We start from the raw sequence: 19,977 nt of genomic DNA on the forward strand, positions 1-19,977 counted from the left end.
CGATTTCTCACTCCGTAGATAGCAAGAAGCTTCCCCCCTTTTTTTCTTTTTGTTTTCCCTCCACGCTCCTCCATTATGTCTCTTTTCATCTCTCCCACGATCATGCTCCACCTTGTTGTTCTATCCGCCGCCTTGTACTCGGCGTGCCTTTACACGCAGCTGCAATTGTAGAAAAGAAACTTCAACTGGAGCAAGAAATCCTCCATCGCACAGTCTCTTTTTCCTTCCAGCCCAAGATTGTATCTCACAGAACGAATCGTGGTTTCTCATCGAAGAGTGTTGCACGTTTACACGAATGATGAAAGAAGTTTCCGCGAAGTGAAAATCTAGTGTTTTGCATATTTTGAAAAGATTGTTTCGAAAAGTAAAAAAAGACTCTCGCGATAAACACAAAATGCTAATGACAAACTTATTTATAATAATGATTAAAATAATATTATTTACTTGAAAATATTTGCAAAATATTATGGATTTCTTTAAACGCTAGAATAATTTATAACGTTTTTCGTAACGTGAGTACTTATTTTGAAAAGTGATACAAATATATTTTAATTTTGTTTTTTCTTTTGAGATATAAAGACATTTTTCGCGACAGAACGAAGAGATTAATCTACAAATAAAAATACTCAGCATGTTTGTCTCGTCCATTTCGGCTATACCCCCCGGCTAGCGAAGTTTATTTAGATTTACTTAGATTTTCTCTTTCCTCGTTTACCAATGCGCGTATCCTATTAGCTGTCGTAACTAACGCGAGGGACGACTAGCCCACTTGACCTTATCCGCCGAGTTCAACATTTTCTATATTATCAGGAACATCCTTTTCAAAACGTCGCGTCTGCAAATTGGCGTAATGTGCTCGAGCGACGAACAACGTCCTCCTTCGTTCCGTCTTCTTTCCTCCTTGCTCCTCTTCATTTTCTTCAATGTCTTCTCATCTCATCGCCTCGTCTCAATCCATCGTGGGTGGTGGATGATTCAGAATATTCAGATACGAGTATTATTACGAGTACTATTATTTTATAAAAGAGTAAAGTTTTACTTTCCAAGTAATCTAGCCAAACAAGAAGAAGACACGTACATTCTCTAGAATTTGTAAATTTCGACAGTTTGTGATTTATGTTTGAAGTAAATAATATGTACAAATGCGTGTACTTTTAATAATTAACGGCTCTCTCTATTTTGGGGTACGTCAACGATGATATATAACGGTGGTTACGTAATTATGTCAAGAGCGTATCAAAGTTCTCTCTTATGGTATTGACCTTTCCGTTGCGCACGTGCTTCCGTGGGACTTAAAATAAACAAAGTGGGGTGGTGACAAATAAGGTCCACTATACATGCATAAGAACAAAGTTTAGTCGACTCCGCTCAATAAGTTCTTAGAAGATCTAGAGTGATTAATTTTGTGTCGTCATTAATCATCTTCGAATCCGGACATGTCAAGTGGAACATCGCAAGCATTTTCAAAAGGTACAGAAAAAAAACATTGGCGACAAAATGTTTCTTTGAAGATAAAAAAAATATTTTGAAAAATATTTTGCCTTTATTTTATTTAAAAAGAGAGTAATAAAGAATCCATGGATTAGATAAAGGGAGATAATGTTTCTTTAATTTGTTGTATCTTTGATTATCTTATCCTGTAAAACTCTATTTACTTATAAAAGTAAAAATGTATAGTTTGACTATCAAAAGTGGCTTTATAATTATTTCATTTATTGCATTTTATTTATGTAGGATGTATAATATAAGTTTAAAAGATATTTTTATCTCATAAAGTGTTACATATATATTTTATCTTATATTTGAACATTGTTTATATTGTTAAATTATGTTAAAAGAAAATTGTTTAAAATTTAACCCTGTTAATCTTAACCTATAATTTATAAAATTAATGACAAAAAATTAGCAAATATATTTTTTACCAATAACAGATATTGTATTTTAATCAAAATTAAATTTTTCTAAAATTAAAAAGTATATAAAAAATAATAATTTAAATCTATAAAAGATATGTATATCAATGTCAAAGAATATCTTAGAAATGTTTTTGCATTTTTAAACACCAAAATGAAACTTGCACAATGAAAAATGTCAAAATTGGTCAAAAGTACACTACCTTTCCCTACAATTTCTGATATTGGCATTCTGCTGGGATATCTTAGAAAATGATAGCTTACATTTCGACTGAGATCACATGCGATAGTAGTTAGGTAATAAAAGTTCATCAAGGCCTGCACCACGAAATAATAGAGTATTAACGAAGTTGCTCGCGTTCATTTACACTGCTGATCGCGCTGATCATCGAATTCAGACAGACGATTACCACGTCAACTTCTGACAACTATGTCGACACATATCGCAAACATCGCAGCTTCTGCGTGTAAAATGTATAGCAAGCTGTTGGAGCTCTATTAAGCTAGCAGGACCAATTCAGGAAAATCATATCTGATCTATTGGATTATTTAGCACTTATTTTGCACTAATTTGCACCACTAATAAAAATTTTGTACTCCGTGCTGTATTGAAATAAGTCGTGGTACTGCTAGCTTAATATTCAACTAGCAGGACTATAAAAAAAAAAAAGAAAGAGAAAAACGAATACAGAAACTTAAAGAGTTGAATTTGCACTATCCAAAAAAACTGAATATATTAATCTATTCTGAGCTGAACAACTACAAAATGAATTCAGTCATTTTAAGCACAAGAATGAAGTACCCTTCCCCATGAGCCGAATTAGTTGCTACTTGTACACATAACTTGGCATAATTTACACCGCGAAAATATCAATCCGATTTTGCACTCCCGCCATTCGTTCGGAAACTACCCTCGCCCCTTGTACGTATCAAGAGTAAAATATCCTTCGCCATCAGCCGAATCAGTCGCTACTTGTACACATAACTTGGCATAATTTGCACCTTGAAAATATCAAGTTATCTCCTGCTAGTTGAATATTAAGCTAGCAGCACCACGATTTATTTCAATACGGCACGGAGTATAAAATTTTTATTAGTGGTGCAAATTAGTGCAACATAAGTGCTAAATAATCCAATAGATCAGATTTGATTTTGCTGATTTGGTCCTGCTAGCTTAATAGAGCTAGCAGTTGACACGGAAATCGAAAACAAAAGAGATGGAAAACACTATGTTGTGACTTTTCTTTCTATTGTATTTTTATCGATTAATTTTCGGCTTTTGACTGTGTAATTTCATTTTTTATATATCAATCAGTTGACTTCTCATACGATCTATTTTCCGATCTATACCGCGACAATACTGATAGTATTTTTGTATTAATTTCATCATAGTTCCTATATTTATGAAACAAACAAATATCAAGAAATTATGATTTTTGTTTCCTTATAGAGAAAGCTGTTTTCGTGAAAAAAAATTTTTTTAGTTTTCTTTGGCAATGTGTTTAGAGTGTTCTAAAACATCGAAAAAACACATTTATAAAAAATGTTTGCGCACACGCGTGCGTGCGTGAATGCGTGCGTGTGTGTGCGTGTGCGTCATTATCCATTTTATTGTCTTCTTTATCGGATCCATCTTCATCAAAAGATATATTACAAATTTCTATAGATTTTTCTTCCTGTATTTTTTATTGACTTTGTAGATCTTTGTTTCTCAGCCAAAATCTGATTGTCCAATAGTTTTGCATCTTTATTGTACGATTTCAATGAATGAGGCATCGTCAAAGTGTTATCTATTTCTGAATGCTGGATATTTGGAAAATTCGTTTCTTTTGATAGTGATTCTGGAGATGAACTGGATAACTTTCTGATTTGTTTAAATTCTTGAATTTTTGAATCTTTTCGATTCTTTCTTTTCGTTTTCGCAACAGCACTTTTTTTTTTAATTTTGATCTTGTTTTCGAAGAAAATGAATTGATTGAATCGATAGAATCTATTGAATTTACTTTTGACATTCTTTGACAAATATTATGAGAAATAGGATCGGTTTCATCATTAAAAAAAAGATTTGCCTGAGTTGTTTTTTTTTTATTATTATTAATTAATTAAGCCAAGTACTTTCAAATGAATCTCTAGTTTCCTTAGGATTATTTTTTATTGTGAGAAATTTGTATTTATTTTTTCACGTTTTGATTTCTCCCTGATACTTCACAATCTGTAGCAAACACATAGCTTTATCGTGTCAAATCAGAAAGTAGTTTGCGCTCAGCTTCTTCAAAGCAATCTAAGAGAATGAAATAGAAACAAGAAAACATTTTTTTAGAAAAAGTAATAGTAAAATGCAAAAAGAAAATATTCTATGATGCTTATCTGGTTTACCGAATTCGATATACCATTCAAAAACCATATTCATGCTTTAACTGGCAAACATTAAATTAGGAGTGTCGGACCAAATTTCTACTCGGGTAGGATAAAAAGTGACCGGACGTTTGTCGTTCATTCTGTGATGACTCTGTGATGACTTCGTCGTCACGTTCCTTATGGCAACGTATGTCATGCAGGCACGAGTCTCCTGCATTTCCATTCCCCGATTGAGTCATTGGTGTATATGATCTAAGAATCGATTTAACAATAAGTACCTATTATGATTTCTACGTTTACGTCATCATTGTTTTTACATTATGAAACATTTTGTTTTGTATTTGTTGCACAGAAAAAAATTGTTATAATTGTTACAATAACCCAGATAAACTGTATTAATTATCACGATATGTGTAAATGACTAATATATATAATAAATAACAAATTGAAAATTTGGAGTTATTTTATGATTTAGTATTTTTTGGTTTATAATTTGTTTAATGTACAACATATTTTTATAAATGTTTTTACATTAAACCATTATAAAATTTATATTATGCAATAATTAAATTGTTAATTATACTACTGTAACAACATATGTATAAAAAGTGATTTTTAAATTATTATTTTTATGACATTACTATGTAAAAATATTTATATTATATATAATTAAATGCACGATATATTATATAATAATGCGTTTTAGAAAAAAATCATTATATATCATAAAATATAACAAATATAAATAAATTTAAACTTTTTAATGCACTGGATTTGTTTTAAAAACTATGAATAAAAAATAGATAGAAAATAACTAGAAAGAAAAATTATTTGTATAATTTCATTGTGTTATTTTTTATTACTAGAGAAATTTTATTTTATTCTAATAGGATATTTTGTTTTTGTGGCAGAGTAAATGTTCTTTAAATCCTTAAAAATTTTAGAAGATTATGTTGTTATTCTTATATCTTGCAAAAAATTTCATCAGAAAATATTTGCCCAATTATATTGTAGGGAAAAATAAAGGGAAAAATGGTGCCATTCAGGATTACGTGAAAACAGAATGGGAAAAGGAGCAAAGACAGACGGCATTTTTTTGTTGCGGACGCTCCAGATACAAATAAAATGATTATTAATCAATATACAAAATAATAAATTGTAGTATATTCTCTACAACAATTGTAAATAATATATATTACGGTAATATTATGAAAGTTGGTGCAACAATTATGCAGATAATTTCCGGAGTACTATGGTATTCACGGACTATTCTGGGTAATCGTTTTGTATGGATAGATAAAAACATTATTCTGTTATGGAAACAAAAAGAAGTAGCGTGCATAAAAAATCAAGTAATTTTTCTGTTCGGTTATCAATGCATGTGAACTGATTCTATTATATCTATAATAGTGCATTTTATCGTCGTCATTTAATAGAGTAAATATTATGATAAATTATAATAACATTCATATAGCAGCTACACTTGTTAAAATTAGGATAATCATGTAGGTCACTTTTAAAGTACTACAGTCCCAACTTTTGTGTAAACAAAAAAAAATAACTTTATTTTGTTGTGGTAATTAATTTTTTCTTCGTGTGAGTTTTTGTCTTATAGTATGCTTTTGTGGTTAAATCTTCTGGATTGATCAACAAACACGATTAATCGTCTTTAATGATTTTCGCGGCTACGTTTTGATGACCCATTGTCACACACGTATCTCGATTCATTCGCACAGTTGCGATTACTTGCTCCCTCTTATCCCGATATCCATGATGTGTTCTGGGGTGAATCATCATCTATATTTCATTTTTATTTTTTTTCTTGCGAAGATAGGATATCATGGTTCTACGTTATTTTCTCCCTCGTATTTATTTCATAAAACATACAAAGTATGCGCTTAATTTTGATCTTATCCTCTGATATAACAAGTATCTGATAAAACTTCAGGACTTTCCACAATGTTACAATCACTTTTCTCGGGAGATATTGCAATAGGGATGGTGTTCGAAGAACTAAAACGATATTAATTCTTGTCATCAACTTTGGTCGACCTTTAATCTCACTGCGGATTTTCTCCGGGGAATCGAGACTGCTTCTTGTTTCTTCAGAATCACTGTGAAGTGAATGAACACAATTCTCTCTTTTATCATATTCCTTAACAAATAAATAAGGAAAATCTTTCCCTATAACACGCAAAAATCGAGAAATAAACTATGAACAGATAATATATATTTTTCCGTTCTCGAAAAAGCTATGATCCCACGAAAGAGAATATTAGAAGACTACAAGGATTAAGAAGTTAGAGAAACTAGGCAGAGAGAATGAAGACGGGCGAGAGAAAGAAAATAGAGTGAAACTTCATTTATTCATTTAGGAAGGAGGGAGAGACGGATAAGCGCGCTGATAAAGTGACGAGGACAGTGAAGCATGATAGAGAGAATATATGCAATGAGAGAAGAGAGAAGGATGGAAACAGAAGGAGAGAAAAAGAGGGATGAGAGAAAGACGGATTAAGTGCGTGAGCGAGAAATGCATGTGTGAGAGACGCCCGGTAGCTTCTCTACGTAGTAAGACAGTCGTTGCCTCGCTGTAAGGCTGCACGCATCGTGTGCCCGGAAGAGCAGCCCACCTACACCCTATCTTACGTGCGTGTGCCACTTTTTCCGCGTTTGAATATTGACTTAAGTAAGCGACATGAGATTGTGTTAAACAAAAAAGTGCGTCCTTTTTATTTGTTGTTTTTTGTGTGAGAGCAGTGCTTTTAGCGGTGCTCCGTGATTCAATGTGAAGATCATAGTCAACGCGTGTATGCGTTAGCTTCTAAAAAGTGAAAGGTAGTCCGCGATGTCTCGAATCTAGACTTTTTCATTGCATTTTAAGACATAAATATGCAAATTATTCATTTATACCGAGAATAATGCTATTAGATAGAACGTATGTTCTTCCTTCAAAAGTAATATCCGAGCCAATCGAGCAAACCCTAAGTTTTTAACTATATCAGCCAAATTTCTTTCGCTTCTAGCAATCGATGACATCAGTCGTCAAAATGCAATCGGACAAAGCGTTCCGAGCTAGCGTATAAATTCCGCGCGAGTGCTGGCAAAAAAATAACGTCGAAGAAATTAATGGCGCTACGGATTTGGGACATCCGTAAAGTTAAAAGCGTGGCGTGTCAAGAGTCGCGAGTGATTGGTGCGACCGGCAGTAGCTCCTCGGAGATTCTCGCTCCGAAAATAATCTCAGTATTTTTACCGTCCTTTTATGTTTACTTCGCTGCCGCAAGCGAGCATACGAAGTGGCGTTAATTCAGCACCGAGTATTCTCATAGCACTCTCTCGGAGCTACAAAATCAGTTCGGAGGAGGGGACTCGGTTGCCAGGGAAAAGATCATTGTCTCTGCTGTTCGACACAAACCTGAACGCCGATCGTATCTATGGTGCCGATAATGGCACTCGCGCTTTTATTCCCGCGATGAATCACACGGGCGTCTTTCGCTCAAGGCGTCTATCGACACGCTGCGAGCCGTTGCACAAACAATTTGAGCTCGCGGACACGTAGAAACACCAATTACGTTTGTATTTCAATCACGACGTATCCACGATCGATATGCATGGAGGCTCGAGGAGCACCGTCATTCGCCTCCTTTACGTCATTTTTATTTCATACACGTTGCATGTCATAGATACATCACGCGCACAATCAGAAGATTGCATGTCTTATATCGTTTCTCTCTATGAATTATATATATTACAATTTCTTATAATTATAGCCAGATATAATTAATAGAAGTGTGTAATATAAAATCATAGTTTTTTGATCGAATTGAATCGTTGATGTATAACGTCTAATTAATATAACATTAATATGAAATAATTATTATTTTAATGAATATTAATACACATATAATTAATAATAAAAGATTTCTATATTGTTATTAGAAAAATAAATTGATTATATAATATAAAATTTACATATCATGCAAGTATAAAAACTAAATATAAATTTATAGGATTGTTAGTATACATGATTCGTATTTGAATAGTTCAGATTCGAATTATAGAAATCTAAATTGAATTAGGTAAGATTTGTATTCAAATAGTTAAAACATCTTTAGCATTGATCTTTAGATCAAATCCTTATATCATTAAAATTTCAACAGATTAATCTATCAGTAACGCAAGTTTTTTGCAAAAATGCATGTTAAATTTCGATTAGAAGCTTTTTCAATGAGCATGTTTTCTATGTATTGTAAAGTAATGCAATAGAAACGGGTCATCCTATACTGGACGTTTCTAATTAATTTTTTGCAATGCTATCTGTAGTTTCATTATTTATTTGGATGTTTGATCTTTCGTACACTTACAAGTTCTCATGGTACCTTATTTCCTCAAAGCCCGACCGTGTCTCTTCGCTTTCGACATCGCAACTTCTAAGCGGCTAACGGGAATTCGAGTCATGACTAGATCGCGCGATCATTGAATTGATTTGACTGAATGAAACGCGATTTATTTCAACTATCGCCTGTCGCGATACTCTTCTTTCCACTGACTGCTGCCCACCTTTAATCTTTAATATTGCTTTCGATGTATCTACATCTATCAGTTTAGGAACGAATCACATGATAACCGTTATTTCGACAAATAGCTTGTTTAATGGCACCATTAGGAGAATTTAAAAAAACATGTTAAATGACCGGAACACGAATAATGTGTGTGTATCAGACAATTAATCCAATTCCGGCCGTATAATGGCTGGTGCAAAACAGAATAGAACGAATGAGACCACTTGCCAAATGAATACTCTTATTGCGGGCACTTGATAAGTCTTATCGGAACGTTCCCGAAATTCGCTGACGCTTGAACGAGATATAAAGTGCCATATGCGAGCTTCTCGAAACGAATGAGACGAAACTGCCGCCGCTGGCAAGGCAGTTACAATTATCGGCACTTGTCCGACGTAAACTTGAAGCTACCAACCGCGCAGCAGGATCTCGCTTGAAAATGCCCGAGGGACGAAATTCGCGTTCTCACCAACATATCTATGACTTATCTCGGCTTTCACGACACGTTTATTCCCTGGTATTCCTTCAACAATGAAAGACGACGATAGATGTGATGTTTTCCAATCGCTCCTCATATCGGGCCATATATCACAATGTAATCGCAATAGTCGGCACCTTAACTTTAGTACAGTTGGAATATATGTATTTTAAATTGAAGAAAATAGAGGAAGGTCGTCTCAATACTAGCACAGGCCTAAAGCGCCACTCGCATCTCTCGGAAACTAAATATTGCACTGCATCATTACATGGAGAAAATTTCATAATAAAAATTACCATATACGATACTAACTACGAACCATAAGAAGAAATTTCAGAGAATTGTAATATAAGTAGTGTAAATATTCGAATAATATGAGGAAAAACATAGTAAAAATTTTCATTTCTTCCTTGATCCGCACTTATTATCTACCATAGTAATTTATATTATAAAATTTTTTCCATGTACTAATAAAAACATGATTTGTTCATAAATAATTAAAGAAGCAAAACCTATAGTTTATATATGGCTTTTTTCTATAATGTACAATATATGTAATACATATAATATATTTTTAACAATAATATATTCTTTTTAATACAAGAGGAAAAGAGTTAGAATGATATATTATAAATTTGCGATAAATGCTTTACTTTATTGAAAGAGGAATATGTTTACTGTAAAATATGAAGTTTAGAGATTATGGAGAAAATTATTTTAAATATAAAATACTTTTGTTGAGATTTTAGATTCTTAGTTATTAATATAGGAAATTGAGGTATGATTATGCACAATAATGTGTGTGTGTGTGTTAACATATAAATACATGTTTCAAAAAAAATCCACTGTGCCGTCTAATTATGTTCCTGTAAGGGTTAAGAAATACTATCTAAAAATAAAATGTGCGCTAATTTGGTAACCTTCCTCTATGTAATTATATATTATATGTGTAATTATATTACACATATAATTACTGTGATTATATTAAACTTCCCCAGATTTATCGCTAGTCGAAAGGAAGATGTATCATATATATAATTATTATAGATGACCTATTTAGAACGTAGAATGTGATATCTACATTTTTGATCGTCTTTACTATTTTATTTTTTGCACTATCAAACCTGTTTCTTTTTCCCTTTCTGAATTTATTTACCTGACGACAAGAAAAATCCGCCTGTAAAAATCGGAAGCGCCTTGCGGTCTGTGTTTTATCTTTTCTACGCCTTACTGCAATCCACCAGAAACGTAGAAAAATATTGTCAGATTGTTTCTCGCGAGTCTAATGACGCGGTGGCGGGTCAAGAACGGCCCGACAAACAAATTGGAGTAATCAAGTAGAATAATTGCGCTGTTAGGCGGTGCTGTTTCGATCAACGGCTATTGCTGCTGTTTCTGCAGGTGAATGAATCCCGGCTCTCATGGTTCATGTTCGCCTCTTTCGTCTGTCCATCGACCCTAACTAGCTATTTATATACACAAGGAGCACGTCTCTGTCGTTGTGCCACCGGCGCTATCTATGCTACATACTCGTACTTCGTGTACATGCATATCATATATGCGTATATGCATGCATTTACTGTCTGTATCGAGTCACTCTATGTGTGCGTTCTGTCTGACACTCTTTTCTCTCTCCTCCCAATTATAAGCATTCTAGATATCAATGCATGCTCACGCGAGAGAAGATGGATATGTTTTCTAACCGTTTTTATTGCTGCTTTTGGTACAGTCGTGGACGGTAGATGTGCGACAGTAATGCCTATTCGAAGAAAACAGATTTTCAAGATGAAATCCAACTGAAAGAAGAATTTAGTAATAATAACTAAGCTTATGATGATAATAGCTACTTGAGCTTCAGTAAAATAATTTCAACTACAAGAGTATTTTGTCTGAGGGCACTTTGTGTAAGCTAAAGTGTGAAAATTTTTTGAAACATTGCTATCGAAACTTAATTTATTAGTTATTAAACGTAGCAACTACAGGAAAAAATATTTTCCTCTAAAATCAAATATGTGACAGTATTCTGTAAACAATTGCAATTTGAATGTGCGATATAATATTCTACGTGTATTAAAGCATGCTTTTAATTTTAGTTAATAAAGTTATTGCAGCAAATGTACTTTTGCTACATGTTACATGTGCGTAGAAACTCGTTCCTTTTTCGTCCGGAAAGTTACAAATTTCTCACACAAACAATGGCGCAGTTTTCTCAGACAAGTAATTCGTTATTTCACCGTTTTTATTCTCCCAATAAATCCCATAGACTGTGCAGCAATATTTTCCTGCATTACTTTTTTGTACGCTTACCTCGTTTTTCGTACATTTCGTCTTCGTTACTACATTGTATGCGCGCTATCTCGCGACATTCATGCAGTAATGTATACGAACTCTCGCAGACTTATCGACGCCTTGTCGTTTTCACGAACTTAACTTTAGCTAACCTGTCAATTCGTATCATCCAAAGACATCAGATCGCGTAAAACAAGTCGATACGTGGTGATATGATTAATATCAGTAATAAAACCAAAGATGAATAGAAAAAACCCGAATATCCGTCAAAAGAAAAATATTAATAGATATTTGTGCAACTAGTGCGGTGATTCCCTAATTACAGCTAATTACCCGTAAGTGCGGAGTATGAACACACGCGCGAAGACGAACACGTGTGAACAATACTTTTTACCTGCGTCGAAAATGCATCGAAATGTTAGTCCTTGAGTGTGAAGTGACACGTGAGAAAAAAACTACTTTCGATGCACAGGTAGCGAAAATATATTATACAATAAAAGTAAATATTACTAAGTATAACAATTTTTTATTTATTACGAAACTATTTAAAGTTTATTTTTATTTGGTCTGCCACCTGCAAACCCCTGAACCCATTCTCACCTCCGTTACTTTCTACACACTTATAATAGAAAATAGTATGTGCAACTTTTACAGTTCAGCTATTGTCCACTCGTGCGGCTGAACGCACTCATGAGCAATAGCTGATTTTTCGCACTTGTTGCACAATATACTATTATCTTGAATAGCCAACTTTTAGCAATTATAAAAAAACTCAAACTAAACTACAGTAAATATTTAATTTTAAATCTTTCTTTTCCGAGTGCAATAATCGTTTGTGATAATTATTCAATAATCGATTGATTACTATTTTTATGTTTGGTTACTGTTAATGTAATTACTAAATATTATTAAATATTTAATTAAATATTACCAAATATTTATATTAAACATTTAATTGAAACTATTTCAAAGCTGAATTATTATTACTGAATTATTTCTTTTTTTAGTTTCTTGACTTCCGTCTCTTTTATCGATCTCAATGCGTAATATTTTATATAACATGTATTACACAATACTTAATCTTTGTTTTTCAAATTTTGATCATGGATTTAATGCTACACATTTTTATTCTAATTTTAGTTGGAACTTTTAAACTTTTACCGCAGAAGAAATATTGCGGAAAGATTTTTTTGCGCCGATCTAAATTTATCTAATCCATATAGATTTGATTCCTTTGTTACGCAAGTACTACTGAAAGTACTTTTTGCGCCTCTGCCTGTATTGAGCGAAAATAGGAACGATGCCTGGCTGCGCTTAGATTCGTTTGTCATTATATTGTTCACCAAGCGTTCGTGTTTCGTTTTGAGCAATGACTGTATCTTTCTCGCGTATTCTAGCTTTATGCGTTCAAACACGCGATTGGACACTACGTCGGGTGCACACCGAAGACTCATGATATTTCATCCGATAGAAAAGGGGAAGGAAAGAAAAAAAGGGGCATATGTCATTCGCTGTTTATAACACAACGGTGAAATTCGATGCTTTTAATAACGAGTCGTTTAAGAATCGTCAACTTGGCGCGATTGCGTAAGCGTTGACGATCACTAATCGATCACGTAGCGTCACGTCACATCGCTCGATTATCGTAATACATTAGCGGAAAGGGTATTGCAGGCGTACCTGTTAAGTAACATCGTCGCATAAACGAACGCTTGAGTCGCATTTGCATGTGCTCTGACGTGTGTACGTAGATAATATGTCGGACCGGCCGCGCCTCTTCGCGTTTTACTATTCCCTTTCCCTCGTTCTATATCTGTAGCAAAAAGGAACAAGGAGGATCGCCAGCAAGGAGTCCGCGAACGACTGGAAACGTGGATTTGACGCAAAATCGTCGCGATAAACGTGAAATTACGCATATATTAATAACTAACTGGTAGAATTATAATCATTGATCTCTCTCTCTCTCTTTCTCTCTCTCTCTCTCTCTCTCTCTCTCTCTCTCTCTCTCTCTCTCTCTCTCTCTCTCTCTGCTATTCTCTTTCTTGGTTTTTTTTAAGTTCATCTGTTTCGAATTTTTAAACTTATCTTCTGTGAATTATGACCGTTATTGTGCAATGTCTTGGAGAGACATATCAGCAGTTTTGCCGAAATCTCATTAGACACATGTAAATTGATATCAAGTGTTGCCGTGTTACTCTGTCTAAAATTATTGTCTCTAAAAATTGTTGTTGGTTTAATAATGTTTTATTCAGATATTAATCAAACATAATTTTGATTTCAGAAAAAACGCTAAAAAAAAATTTATGCTAAAAACTCAATTACAGTTGAACCTTCTGATTGAACTACAATGCGCAATGTGCGTCCGCGCCTATCACAGCAGTAGCGTCGGATGAGTATGGAATTTTAACGTAATTTCTGCGCTCGCGTCTCTCTTTTCTCCGCTCCGTTCTAAATTCGTCCGTTACAAAAGAAGCAAATACATCCGCGGGATGCGCCGCATAAGAGAAATGTGAATTTAACGTTCAGAGTGGAGCCGCATGTAGCTGACTATTAAATCGCTCATTGCTGATTCTGATGTTGTGTGCGGGAAGAAGGATTTAATTATATGTTCCATTACTTTGCAAAATTCACTGTCTAATCAGGGTTTACTCTGTGTCTTCGTCGCGAGTTATTTCCGTGCGAAATTATAGTATTGCCACGGCAATGCTCGTGAAAGAAGTGACTACTTTACTGGGTCGCGAACAATCTTTATCCGAGATTTCGCCTGAACATACGATCCAGCGTCTTCTTTGATGTCAGTTATTCTCGTTCGAGCTCGCGCGCGACTCGGCGAACTCGTTGCGAAATAGTTCTTCTTCCATTAGCCGGGTGCGTTTTATCTGCGGAGGAGATGCGCAGGACGTGAACCTATAAAATTTAGTTGAGCGCACGTATACAGGATGTAGATTCGGTAACGAATCTCTTTTCTACGCTTGCGTCTCGCTGCTGCTGTTATCCTCGTCTTCCGGCACAGAGGCAATCGGTAACGGTGAATCAAGAGCAAAGAAACGAGAGTTACTACGGGAACGGCTAATGCAACGTAAGGAAAAAGGGTTCTTACTCGTAATTCTTTTAAGCGGGAAACACGGTGTAGAAGTAAAACATCAGACCACAAAGGATGATTTCTACTTTAACGCGTTCTACGTTACAGCGTACAATCTAGGGATAACCTGATGTGCCAGGAGGGCTGGGATACCAAATGCTTAAAAACTATTACTTAAATTATGGACAGATTTTCAAGCATAAACAATTAATAGGCATTTGTTTCGGAGCATTTATTAATATTATTTCAGACGGATATATGTATATTGCATTATGTACACTGAAAAACAAAACAGTTTGGTAATAATTGATTGGTAATAATAATCAATAGATGATAATTACTAAGCTTTAGTTTAAGAATTTCAATGTTTGGTTCAATTTTCATTAAATGTTCTAAATAATACTATATTTAAAAACTTAGTAATCGTTTAGTGACTGATCGTTTACTATTACGATGTTTGATAACTGTTAATCTACTTACTAATTATTACTAAATATTTATATTAACCGAATATTTAGCTGAAATTATTTTGGCAAAGCTTCATTATTATTACCAGGTTTTTTAGTATATGTATACATATTATATAAATAATTATTGAGATTGTTTATACCAAGTTAGTACAAGTTGGTAAAATTACGTAATTTGTAATCCATATATAATTACATAAATTGCATCGGTCTCTCTCTGTATTTTTAGCCATTTAAAAAAATTGTTTTCCTTTTTTATTTGATGTATAAAAACTAAGAGATACCCCGATTACGCCCACTTGCGAATAAATAAGGCGCGCGGATGCGCACGTAGGTGGATTAGAATTCCGGTAACGCTTGTAACTAATCATAATTTCCGTTAGAAATCCGAGACGCCGTTACGTCACGCTGAGTACACCCGCACGGAAGCGTCGCGTCGCGTCCAGATTGCGTGTGCAGCGTTTGGAGCGCGATGCGTAATTTACCGGCGACGCTTGATCGAGCGGCGACGAAAATTCGTGGCACGTGACGCGTGGAAAGCGCGTGCGTGTAAGTCGCGCTTGTCGTGCACGCGTGCATGCATGGCGTGCCCGTCGTTCGTCGTGCATTTTGAATGGGAAGGGGGAGGGGGGTTGGCGACGCGAACGAGTTATTGTTAAGTGCGCGCGTGAGTCTTCGGGCGTGTAAGTGTGGTTCGATGAACTTGGAGATACTTTTGTCCGCGGACATGGTGCGCGTGTTGATTTATCGCTTGCGCGCGGGCTCGCGCGCACGCTCCGCTTGATCTTATTTTTCGGCACGGAGAACAACGAGCCGCTTCTCCTCACGCGATGCAGGAGACGTCGCTTATCGTTGCGAAACACACAGAAGCCTCGTCACTCACGATTTAACGCATGAAAATCCTTAGATCTTTCGATTCGCAAAAAGCACAATTGCTGTATCACAAGTTACAGTAGTACACGAGACAAATAGTTTTTGCAAAATACGTTTATAACCTACTTTGGAGCTGCAACGATTAAGTAATTGAATTATTTGAATTGTTCATAACCCTCATTTTACGTTTATTTTTTTTTTTAATTAACCTTGTATTAACTAAAAATTGCAATTAACTATTCTATCTATTTCAGAGTTTTAAGTTGTACTAATCAAATCTCTCAATTAGTTCCGCCGATGTCGGAATTACTCAAAGATAGTTTTTACTTAAGAACAATCCAAATAATTTGATTACTTAATTGTGGGTCCCAAAGTGGGTTATAACTGTATTTTGGGAAAACTATTTTTCCCAGAGTAACACAGCATAATAAGTCTACAATTAATTGTAGTTTACAGTTAATTGTTTTTTTTTTTATTTTTATTCTATAAACATGACGTGTGAAAGAGTATTAAAGTCAATTAACGTATATTACTATAACTTTCTTTTCGTGACATGTCATGCACGAGTCGAGGTTGCGTAAATTATACACGATCGATTGACAATTATCGCATTAATAATCGCAAATGGTTTGTTACCAGATATAGTTCGATGAAGGGGACGGCTTTATCATGTTCATTCGAACAAACAAATAACGATCCCGCACTGCTCGTAAATTCTTACGTTTTCATGCGCGCTCATTAGCATTGTCGCGCACAAACGATTGCATGTTAGTCGCTCGAATTCAGTAAATTAAATTGAATTGAATTAAGTACAGATGTTTGTTCTAGAACTTGGAAGTACGCTCATGAACTTTAGATTTTTCTTCACCCACTATAGATGGAAAAGGTTAAACGCGAGGTATTCGTTGGTACTGATCGGGTCGATGAAGTACCTTTTTTCATATCGCAAAGATTAAATATTCGCCAATTGCTCAGCGACCTCAGCGGCTGAATTTTTCCCAGGACTCGATGGACTTCATATTGCATAAATATCCCTGTACAGCACACTCTAATTTCCCGAGCAGAAAGATCTCTGCTCGATATACTTTCAGAAAGTTATTTCCGTTCGTTGTTACGCGCAATTATGTTAAACGATTATTCTATTTCATGTTAAGAAAAGGGCAAACTGCTGCTTCGAAACATTAGTAATTTATTGCGTCTTTCAAAATACCAAAATAAACTCATAAAGCATCAAGTCAACAAAGAGAACAAACAGTTATTAGAAACGCCATATTTAGAAAAGATCGAACCTAAGCTAAATTAAGTATTTAAAAGTATTACATTAATGAAACGTTTCTCGACCATTATTTATCGCGAAGTATATTAATGCGATGCGATAATTAACGGGGCAACGGCTGACAGGAAGGGCTTTAGCGATAAGTCAGCAAGTGGCACATGAAAACGAAGAGTTGTCGCAACGTGTATTGTCACGATGCGCAACGACCGGCAGACCGGATGGCATGCGCGCAATCGTGTTCACGCTTAGTGTAACATGCTCTTAGTACTAGCTCGAAGTTCAAGGACGCCCTTACGTGCAAAAAGTCGCGGGAAATCATGGAAAAACTCACGCCACGATTAAGTGCGGTAGATATACGCAAGAAGTCACGCAAACCAGCACTTGGGACCGTAGAATTGCAGCACTTCAACGCGAATTAGTCATTATAAAATCATGACGCGAATAATGCGAATGCAGATATTATGTTTACATTATAAAGTCTTATCAAAGAAGAAATAACCGTTTTTTTTTTTGTTCTTACCGGTTTGCATTAACGTAAGCTCATATATTAAAATTATCTAGATAAAATAACATTTAACTTCGATAATTTCTTAATCGCTTACGTAAACAACGTAGGTTACTGAATTAAAATATCGTTAATTTTATTTGACCAATTAAATGTCGCTGACCGCGAGTTATTTTTCTATCTTTGTCGGAAAGTTCGCATCCACGAACGAACGCACAGTCGAGGATGGACCGCAAATCGATAATTCGATATTCGCGTAGCCCCCTTGGCACGGGCGAGTGAGACGAGAAAAAGAGATGAATAGACACGGGGTAGAGAACACGTGTCGCTCTCGCAAGGGGCAGTCCTGCCACCATGCAATTTGCAAGGGTACTTGCCGCATGCGTGAGAAGATTCCCTTTTCATTAGGACATGTAAATGGGGCGTCAAGCGAGGATATCTTGGATCGAAAGAGAATCGAAACTCGAGGGTTAATGATGATATCTCTCCTAAAAACTCTCAAGCTATCTTTATAGCGCGCGAATATTATCTCATTGTGAAAAAAGGTTAGAGAAAATAATTGAAAAAAAAAAGATACTGATAAAACATCTGGAATTGTTCTTAAAAAAAATCACTTCTTAATATTGTTTGTAATTTAGAAAGAAATATGCATTGAAAATTTTTATTATTAAATAGAATCAGCATGGTATATAATTGTAATGAAATTTTACAATTATGTAATTGTAACGAAAAGTTAATGTACAAAGTTTAACTAGAGTATTCTGTGTAAATTTATAATATTTTTATATATTTAAACAAAATTTTTTGAAAATGTTATAAAAGAACTTTTTTTAATACAAATAAATGAATCGGACAGTATATTTGATTAGAAATATAGTCTTATACGAAATATATTAATAAACATTGTTAATCTATGTATATAATTTATCACGATTACCCTGTAATAAGGAAATTGTGACAAAGATAAAAAACCATTTTGAAAGTGATGGTAATCAATGATTTATTAAAGAACTTATTAAAATATTTTAAAAATCGAAAAATATATTTTATAAAATATAACTTATATTTTTTTATTTTGAACTTTGAAGAACTATAAACAGTGACACTTACAGTTTTTTAAATAAATAGTTCAAAGAAGAATAACAACGAATGAAAAATCATTAAGAATAATAACAATTATATAAATAATATAAGAAATACTTTTCAAATATCTAGTAAAATATTTTCATTTATGTATCTTTAGTCATTCTTGTTTAATTCGTTTTTATTTTTTGATTAACGTTGACGAAGAATATTAAATATTATTTAGAATGTTCGTGTAAGTTATATTTAACGATTATAAGTTATATTGTGATCTTTAAATGCCAAAGAAAAATAAAACATACAATTTTTAATTAAAAAATATAAAAATTGTCTAAATAACATTGATTTGAATTTAGAATTAATTTTTTATGTCTGAATTATTATAAAAATACATACAATAATTATTATATACTTACAAAATTTCTATTGATTACAATATTGACATGAAACCGTTGCATGTCAAACACATGTGGTTTAAATAGCAAATTTTCAAATGTCACACATGTCTTATGTAGTATGTTACTATTGAGGTTTTGTGGTATTGTTAATTAAAAGTTAAAAAAGAAATATTGAAATATCTTTTATTGCGGATTTTATAATAATAATCAATCGTTTATTTTTAAAGATGGTGATTTATTAACTATACATAACTAAACGATGAAATTATTATTGAAACACAAATTTTGAATATAGTTATAAATGGATCATTTATCTCGTTTATTTCAATGTAACATTCTTATTAATTAATCAATATCTCGTTTTTAAGGAAAAATGTATTTATAGTTCTTTTTTACAATTATAAATGTTTTTACAGTTCCATTTTTTGCTTTATATAAAGAAATATAAAGAAATTTTTGTTTTACATATAGAAATAATTATTTATCATGTGTTTGATAAAAATAATCAAAATTTTATTTTTTATTCAGATATATCGTAAAGTTTCTTTTGTCATAATTATCCACGTTGAGTCTATATTTATTTTAGTATCATTTCCTTGATTAAAAAAAATAATTTGTAAGTTTATAAAAAAATTATACATACTTTCTAATATTTGTTTAAGGAAGCATATACATTTGGAAACACAAAAAAGA

At 33.7% G+C, this 19,977-nt stretch overlaps 1 protein-coding gene across 2 annotated transcripts in view; it reads left to right on the plus strand.

Annotated features, from left to right (window-relative positions):
* LOC105833444 (focal adhesion kinase 1) overlaps window positions 1–19,977 on the plus strand; it is a 106,213-nt gene that overhangs the window by 22,505 nt on the left and 63,731 nt on the right. Inside the window, exon 1 of one of the 2 annotated variants that reach the window (XM_036291561.1) lies at window positions 5,104–7,106. The exons of the other annotated variant lie outside the window; for it this stretch is intronic. The gene's annotated coding sequence lies outside the window, so the exon portion shown is untranslated. Of the gene's footprint in view, window positions 1–5,103; window positions 7,107–19,977 lie in introns of those variants that run through there. 2 annotated transcript variants of the gene reach the window in all.

This window comes from Monomorium pharaonis, chromosome 8 (assembly GCF_013373865.1).
Source record: "Monomorium pharaonis isolate MP-MQ-018 chromosome 8, ASM1337386v2, whole genome shotgun sequence".
Taxonomy (NCBI): Eukaryota; Metazoa; Arthropoda; class Insecta; order Hymenoptera; family Formicidae; genus Monomorium; species Monomorium pharaonis.